Source organism: Bos mutus, chromosome 5 (genome assembly GCF_027580195.1).
Source record: "Bos mutus isolate GX-2022 chromosome 5, NWIPB_WYAK_1.1, whole genome shotgun sequence".
Lineage (NCBI taxonomy): Eukaryota > Metazoa > Chordata > Mammalia > Artiodactyla > Bovidae > Bos > Bos mutus.
The window spans coordinates 110059088-110067794 of NC_091621.1; positions in this window are offsets into that span (position 1 = coordinate 110059088).

Sequence of the window (8707 nt, forward strand, 5' to 3'; positions counted from 1 at the left end):
TAGAGCCAGCTGCCTTGGCCCCTGGATAGTGTTGGGTTTGGGTGCAGAAGTGGGACCCCAAGGAGCAGGATAAGGGCCGTCCCTCCCTGCGGTCCCTCTGGCCCATAGGCCCAGCCCAGATCGACAATGGAGTTTGTAACTATATATTTTTAATAAAGTATATGGTCCATTAGGGGTGGGCTGGTTGAAAACGGAGGGTTGGGAAGAAGAGACAGAGAGAAAGAGGGGCAGAGAGAGATCAGCATGATGTGTGTCTCTGTGTGGTATGTGTGTGCGTATGGGGTGTGTGTGTGTGTCATGTCTCTGTGTATGAAGTATATGTAAGTGTGGTATGCATGTGTGTGCTGCATGTGTGTGTGTATGGTGTGTGTGTATATGTATGTGTGTGTGGTATTGTATTGTATATGTGTGGTATGTATGCGTGTGTGGTGTGTATGTGTGATATGTATTTGTGTATGGTGTGTATGTATCTGTGTATTATATATGTGTGGTATGTATGTGTGTATGGTGTGTATGTATGTGTGTTATATGTATGTGTGTGTTGTATATGTGTCGTATGTATGTGTGTATGGTGTGTATGTATGTATGTGTGTGGTATTGTATTATATATGTGTGGTATGTATGCGTGTGTGGTATGTATGTGTGTATTATATATGTGTGGTATGTATGTGTGTATGGTGTGTATGTATGTGTGTGTTATATGTATGTGTGTATGGTATGTATGTGTGTGTGTTATATGTATGTGTGTTGTATATGTGTGTATGGTGTGTATGTATGCGTGTGTTATATGTATGTGTGTGGTATGTGTGTTGTGTATGTGTGTATGGTGTGTATGTGTGTGTGTGTGGTATGTATGTGTGTATTGTATAGTTGTATATGTGTGTGCCCTTTTCTGAGAGACTGACCCTTGGAGAGAACTTTGTTACCTGCTGGTCTCCTTTCTGGGAGCCGGTGGAGAGGATCCTAAATGGGCATAGAAGGCCTGAGTGGGCTTGAGTCAGACCTTTGCTATTAACAAGCTGTGTGGCTGTCAGCAAGTTGCCCACCAACTCCTGGCCTCAGTTTCACTCTCCGTAGAATGGAATGAGCCGTCCTTTCAAGGGACGATGGGCATCCTGTGTGGATGCCAGCCAGCCCTTTGTAACTCAGGGGAAATTGGCAAGGGCCTACTTGGTTTACACCCTTGAAATACACACACACACGGTGCCGGGCTGATGAGCTTGACTGCGGGACACTGCGGCCGGAAGGGCGCTGGGGGCAGCTGGGAAGCATGGTCATAGTTGGGCTTGGTCTCTCCTCACTGTGGGGCCTTGGATGGGCCTCTTCCCTTCTTCAGGCTTCGGTTAGCTTGTGCTGTGTAACAGGCCACCCTAAACATAGACAACACTGGTTTATTCTTTCTAAGGTTGTGTGGGTGGGCTGGTGGGAGCTCCTCTCCTGTTTCTGTGGGCTCACTCCAGCAGCCTTGCTTAGCATGGAGGTCAGCCAGGCCACAAGGTCCTCACTCACTCGCATGTCGGGCAGTAGGTCTCACTGCCGGCCTGGGGGCCTCGGTTCTCCTCCATTGGCCTCTCCTCCTTCAAGGCCTCTCCTCCTTCAACAGGCTACACCAGATCACTTCACGGAGTCTTGGGGCAGCAGTCGAAGAGGGTGAAGGCAGCAGCTGCAAGGTCTCTTGAGTCTAATCTTGAACTTGTATAACGTCACTTCCATGGCATTTTATTCGCTAATCCAGGTCACGATTCAAAGGGTAGGAAGTTGACTCCGTCCTCTGGGAGCACGGTCAAGTCCCTTGGCAAAAAGGCATACACACCAGGTGGACCTGTGACCATCCCTGCTAGTCTATCCCAGAATCTTTGAGTTGTATGTGCCAACTGTGTGCCCAACATTCGGGGTACAAGGAAGCAGAGGGCGCCCTCCTTGTTCCCAGGAATCTGCTACACAGATGCCCATCCTCTCAGGAAACACAGGGAACCGGAGGCAGGCTCAGCTGCTGTCAAGGGCGGTTGGCTGCTTTGTGAAGGGCCACATTTCATGTTGGCCGTTTGGGTAAATCGTGGTGCATTCCACGTGCTTTAACAGTTTAAGAAAACACCCTGGGGCCTCTTTCCTAGAAAAGGGGGCCAAGCGCCCAGAGCTCATCACAATGTCTCTTATTACCTTCATAACACCTTTCGAGGTAGGTGGGGCAAGGATTTGGTCTCAGAGAGGAAATGGAGGCCCAGAGAACTAAGGGGCTGCTCTGAACCAAGGTGAGACCTGTCAGAGGCCCAGGGGCCAGCTTCCCCTTCACTCCCATTCTTCCTGAGGTCCGGGCTAAGAGAGGGTGGAAGGGGCTTCCTCTCTTCCTCCTTTGTCCCTATCCAGATTTCCCAGAGTGCACCCATGACCTTTGGGGGCCTTGAAGGGGCCTACAGGGACCACTCAGCCAGACACAAGTGCGGCTGCTCGCCTGCCCATGTTCTCAGAAGGGCCCTTAGGTGGGCGCACCCCAGGGTCTCGCTCCCTGACCCCAGCGACATCCCTCCATCCAGCCCTGCAGGCCCTGCGGAGGACTCACTGACCTCATCCCCTCCTGCCTGCTTCATTTCAATGATGCTCTGGCACCCAGGGCAGCCAGCAGTAGCTAAAGAGGACCTCAGACTCGGGTACCTTCCGCCTGGAACACAGGGTAGAGGTCGTCCGGCCCTGCTCCCATAAGGACCAGGGGGACAGAGTGTGCGGTCCACCCTAAGCGGGCCTCTCATCCAGAGCGATAGGGGGCACTTCAAGATCCCTCCTAAACACCCTCCTCGTCACTGGTTGGCCACTTCGCTCAGACGCTCGTGACAGCGGCTCCTTAAGAAAGGCCCCTGTAGCTGTTGAGATGTGCATGTGATACAAGGTAGGCAAGTTTTGACGAGAGCCCGCAGCAAGGACTTTCGGGGGTATCAAAGTGGAGGACATGGGGTGGGGAGCACAGGGACTCGGGGGGGGGGCGGGGCGCGCAGCGGAGCCAGCCCAGAGCTCAGAGGCGAGCACACAGCTGCAGGGAGGCTCCAAGGCTGCAAGCCTGCTGCTCCATCGGTGCTGACTCACCTTGGCTCTCCCACCTGCTCCCTTCACAGCCCTCCCACCTGCCTTCCCCTCCCCTGCTCCCCAGCAAGCAGCTCCTCTGATCTCTCGCTTCACTCCTTCACTCCCAGCTCCTGGCGGCCCTGAAATGGGGGTGGGGGGAGATTGCTGAATCTGGGGGTGTAAGAACATTAGCTATCACAAGCTTGTAGTCACAGAAGGGGCCTTGGAGGCGCCGTCAAGCCCTTCCTTAGCTCCTGCCCCTCTCTCTCTCCTGTGGAGCCAGAGAGTGGGGACCCTGCCTCTCCCCTGTCTACCCTCCTTCAGTCACAGCCCTGGGAGAAAGGGGAACCAAGGTGGGGGCCAAGGCGTAAGAGGGTGCCACTCACGCAGCTGACAGCCGCCCGCATCCCAAATAAAAGCCCCACCACTGGGGCCTAATTCTTGTAGGTTCATCTTTGCTTGCTTCCTTCCTGCCAGCTTCCAAAAAAAAAAAACCAACTCATTTTCCTTATGAACTCACACTGCTTAAAGAGAAATAGAAAAGAATCTAGAAGGCATTCAACTCAGCTGTTTGACCCCGTCAAATCCTCGCCCTATCTGTGTCAGGCCTTAGTTAGCTCCCGTGGCTGTGAACCTGGCCGCTTCTTCCTGGATCTGGCTTTTCTCACTGTAGCTTTTTCTGGTGTTTATTGGTATTGGTGGATTCTACACATTTTCCTTCTTCTTTTTTTTTTTAATACAGAGTCCTTGTGGCCCAGCACTGCTGAGAAAACCCCTAGCAGGGTGAGGGTGTAGCTGATGATACTGGTGGTTTTATTTATTTGTTTATTTATTATTTTGACTGCAATGCGCAGTCTACAGGATCTTGGTTCCCTGACCAGGGATTGAACATTGGGCCTCAGCAGCGAAAGTGCAGAATCCTAACCACAGGGTATTGTTGTTGTTCAGTCGCTCAGTCATGTCTGACTCTTGGACCCATGGACTGCACCACGCCAGGCCTCCCTGTCCATCACCAGCTCCTGGAGCTTGCTCAAACTCATGGCCATCGAGTCGGTGATGCCATCCAACCATCTCATCCTCTGTCCCCATCTTCTGTCCTCAATCTTTCCCAGTCTCAGGGTCTTTTCCAATGAGTCAGTTCTTCGCATCAGGTGGTCAAAGTATTGGAGCTTCAGTTTCAGCATCAGTCCTTCCAGTGTATATACAGGGTTGATTTCCTTTAGGGTTGACTGGTTTGATCTCCTTGCAGTCCATGGGACACTCAAGAGTCTTCTCCAACACTACAGTTCAAAAGCATCAATTCTTTGGTGCTCAGCCTTCATTATGGTCCAACCCTCACATTCATACAGGACTACCGGAAAAACCAGCTTTAACTATATGGACCTTTGTTGGCAAAGTGATGTCTCTGCTTTTTAATACTCTGTCTAGGTTTGTCACAGCTTTTCTTCCAAGGCTCCCTTTCCCTCCTGTAAGTGGATGAATTCCAGTATTTCTCCAAGATACACAACGCTGTGATCAACATCTTTGTGCCTTTTTTTCGTTTGTTTTTTAACTTTTTTTTCCTTCTTGTGGCTGTTTGCTTAGGCTAAGCACTAACAGAATTCTGGACTGTGTTTGCCAGACTTTCTAAAAATGCAAACCCCCAGCACCTGAATCTTTCCACAAGGACAGTGTAGGGCTGGGGCTCCCAGGATTGGAAAGGGGAGGAGTTTCAAAACCAAGCCCCACCTCCACAAGCTCCTCAAGGGGCTCCCTGTGGATGGGGTGAGAGTAGATGTGGAAGACTGACTGGCAACGCACTCAGCGCTGGCACCGGGGCATGGAGCCGAGAGCTCTGGCATTGATGTCAATATTTATAAAGATCGTGAGTATGAGAACTAGGGGGTCCTAGCTTTGAATTCTGTCTCTACCAGTTACCAGCTGTGTGACTTTGGGCAAGTTGATTTATGTCTCTGAACCTGTTTCCTCATCTGTTAAAAAAGGCCATTCGTATCTATGTCACATGCTTTGCTGTTTGGATTAAATGAGATCTCATATGTGACCTGGTGGCTCAGAGGTTAGTGTCTGCCTGCAACGCGGGAGACCTGGGTTCGCTCCCTTGGTTGGGAAGATCCCCTGGAGAAGGAAATTGCGTCCCACTCCAGTATTCTTGCCTGGAGAATCCCATGGACGGAGGAGCCTGGTGGGCTACAGTCCACGGGGTCGCAAAGAGTTGGACAGGACTGAGCAACTTCACTTTCACTTTCTTTTCACTTTCATATGTGACCAGGCCCCGAGTGGTCTTGGGCATATTATTGGATCCAAATCATGTGAACTCCTTTCCAGGCAGGATTTTGATGAGCTGACCACACGAGACAAAGTTTGCAAAACTGACCTCTGAGCTTCCTGGCGGCCATGACTAAAGGGAAGCCTGATAGCTCATTTAGCTCTCAGTGTGTGAGGACTGGGAGGCTAGAGAAGGAGCTTGGGTTCTGACTTACCATGTGATCCTGGCTAATCTCTTCCATTTTCTGAAGCTCACTCCCCTCATCTTCACAGTTAAGACGCTGGACTTAATGACCTCCAGGGCCCTGACACATCTGACAACCTAGTGCTCTGTTCTGACATCCTTCAGGGCAGCTGGAGGTCTTGGGGACATGGTGGGGAAGGACAGAACTGACACTTGGCAAAACTGGGAGGACACCCAAGTCTAGTTTGGCCCCCTCCTCCAATTACTGGTAGCCTCCAGCACCCCCGCCCCCAAACTCACTCCACTCACTGCCTCAAATCTGTTATAAGATCCCCACATAAGCCCTTTGGGATCCCAGCCAGAGGCGTTTGCCCAGGTCCTGGCCATCAGCCCCAGCCGCTGCAGATTTCAGAGGTTCTGTGTCACTCATCCGTTTCTTCGTGGAGCAAACATTTGTTGAGCACCTGCTGCGAGCAAGGAAGAGCCTGGTCTCGGAGAAAGGATTTAGCACTGAACCAAACAGGAAAGATGGAGCTGGGGCCTGGCCCCTTTCAGCCCTGGGCTGTGGCGCTGGAAGAGAGCTCTGGGCTGGGAGTCCTGAGGCCTCTGGCCTTGGCCCTGCCACCAATGCCAAACGGGACCTTGGGCAATTCCCGACACTCCATGCTCAAGCTTGGGACACCAGTCAGGGAACCTTGGTTACAGTCGCCGTAGCTGTCCATTGCACGGCAGGTACCATAGCAACAGGGCAGGTAGGCCAGAGCCCCTGCTGGCTGAGAGCTGGCTTCAGCTCTAACAGTGCCTGCCGTGGGAAGGAAGCCAAGAGGGACCCCTGGTCCCCATGGACGGGGGGAGACAGGCCCAGGGAGGGGGGTTGAGATGCCATACAGAGAAGCAGGTGCAGAGCCCCAAATCCAGAATCAGACCCCTGACCCCCCACCTGTCACTAGGATTACCTCCTCCTGGGATGTGGCATCCCTGGAATGAGGGTCTGGAGGCCAGCACCTGTGTCTCGTGCTTCCGGGACCTTCCTTGCCTGGTAGAGCAGAGATTCAGCTGGCTATCTCCCTTCCTCAACTCTTTCCAGGCTGTCGAAGCCTCTCCTTCCTCTCCTCCTCCTGGACCTCCCTGCCAATACCTGGGCCAAGGGACCGAAGGAGGGATCCAGGAACGTGGGAGAGGGTTCAGGGAGTGTGGACAGTTTGGAGGGCATATTTTACAGCCATGCGGGAGCAGCTGTGACAGCGGTGGGGGAGGTGGAGAGACACAGACAGAGAGCCAGTGACAGAGGCAGAGACGGAGAAACATGGGGATGGTGGGCGAGGGAGGTGGCCTGCAGGAGAACGGAGGTTCTGAGCAAGCCAGAGGGAGGCAGAGGGCAACTCAGACAGCCAAGCGGAGAGCCGCCCAGAGCAAGGGAGGCAGGGAGGCGCCAGCTCGGCAGGGAGACCCTCACTCAGTCAGAGTGGAGGGCAGGGATGTGTTGGGGGTGCAGATGGTGGCCTGCCCCACACATGAGGCCTGGTGGGTCTATGGGGAAGGAGCTGGATGCTCTGGGGCCCCAAGATGGACAAACCCCAGGCCTGCATCCAGCGAGGCAGAGAGGCCAGCAGAGAGCCCCTCCCCGAGGGGCGTTCTCAGGAGAAGCCTCGGAGGGGCAGCTCCGTGGAAAAGGCCGAGGCAGCCTGACCAACAAAGCAGCTGATGAAGAGCCTGTGTACCAGTGAAGGGGCAGTTTGGGGTCCCCTGTATGGCTGGACTCCCTGCTGAGGCCCTACAGGGGCTGGACTATGAGGCCACTAAAACCCAAGCTGGAAATGACCAGAAGGCCAGAGGGGACAAAGAAACCCACTCCCAGCTGCTTCCGGGACACCAGTGCTGGGGACAGGCCTGGTGTCAACCCTCGCTTAGCAGCTGTGTGACCCCAGCCTCTTCCCTGACCGTCAAGACGGGGAACACGGATGCTGGTCCCTGAAGCCTGTAGGTGGGGTCGTGGCAACTCTGTTCCAGCCCCAGCCGTGAATCTGCCCCTCACACCCAGTGCACACACCCCCTTTACAACTTGAAGTTAATCTCAGCAACCCCTCACAATGAAATGCCCGTGCTTTACAGGTTACAGAGCCTCTTAACCTCTGATTTCTCATTTGACTGACACCCCCCATCAGCCCTGGAAGGGCAATGCTGTTATTATCCCCATTCCACAGATGAAGAGGCTCAGGGAGGCCCCGTGTCTTACCCATGGTCACGCAGCAGCTTGGGGCTCCACCCAGGCTTTCTGGCCTCGCGGTGGATGGTGTTTCAGGCCCTGAGCCAAACACAGTGGACACTGGCTTAGAGGAGAGCGAGATGGGGCGGGGGCGTGGATGTGGGGGGAGTCAGCTACTTTGAGGAGTAGGCGGGGCTGCGCCAGGAGAGGAGGAGAGTTCAGCAGATGAAGGGGTCTCTCCCTGCAGGTCGTGGGGAGACCTGGGTGGTCTAGCAGCAGAGGAGTGAGAGATGGGAGAGGCCTTTGGAGGCTGAACATGGCCGCCAGTGGGCCCGGGTGGGAAGCGGGCAGGGAGAAGGCACCGCACACCTGGGCGGGCAGGGAGAAGGCACCACAGACCCGGGCGGGCAGGGAGGCAGCCCTGAGGGGACCCGGCCTCAGTACAGCCTGTGAGCTGCTGCTGGGGCCTCCGAAGGAAGCTGGCCAGGACGATGGGACCCGATGGGGCAGCTTTCTGGGCTCAGCAACGAGATGGGCAGGAACCCCAGGCGCTGCCAGAGGAGCCTCAGCAAGGGATGGGGGTGGGGGATGGCAGGACAGGTGACTGACGGGAAAATGGGAGGCATGGCATGCGTGGCTCCAGTCCTGTCCCCGACAGATGAGCCGGGAGAGGACATGCACAGCTGAGCACGGCAAGCGGCCAAGGTGGGAACCCGCGGTGAGGATGGACAGGACTATTTCTGGCCAGGTCTCTGCAGGGGAGATGTGGGTGAGAAAGGGCCCGCAATGGCCTTGCTGCCACCCCCCTTCCCAGCAACCAAGAACCCTGGCTAGGGGCAAGCGGGGGCACAGCCTTTGGCTCAGGAAGGCCCTGGCTCTCAGTGGCATCAGGAAGGAGCAGCAGAGAGGGCAGGGATGGGATCCGGCAGGCTTGGCGAGGGGCCAGTGGCGCCCCTTCCTCTCTGGGTTGTCCTGGCCCACCTGCTTGCCCTCCC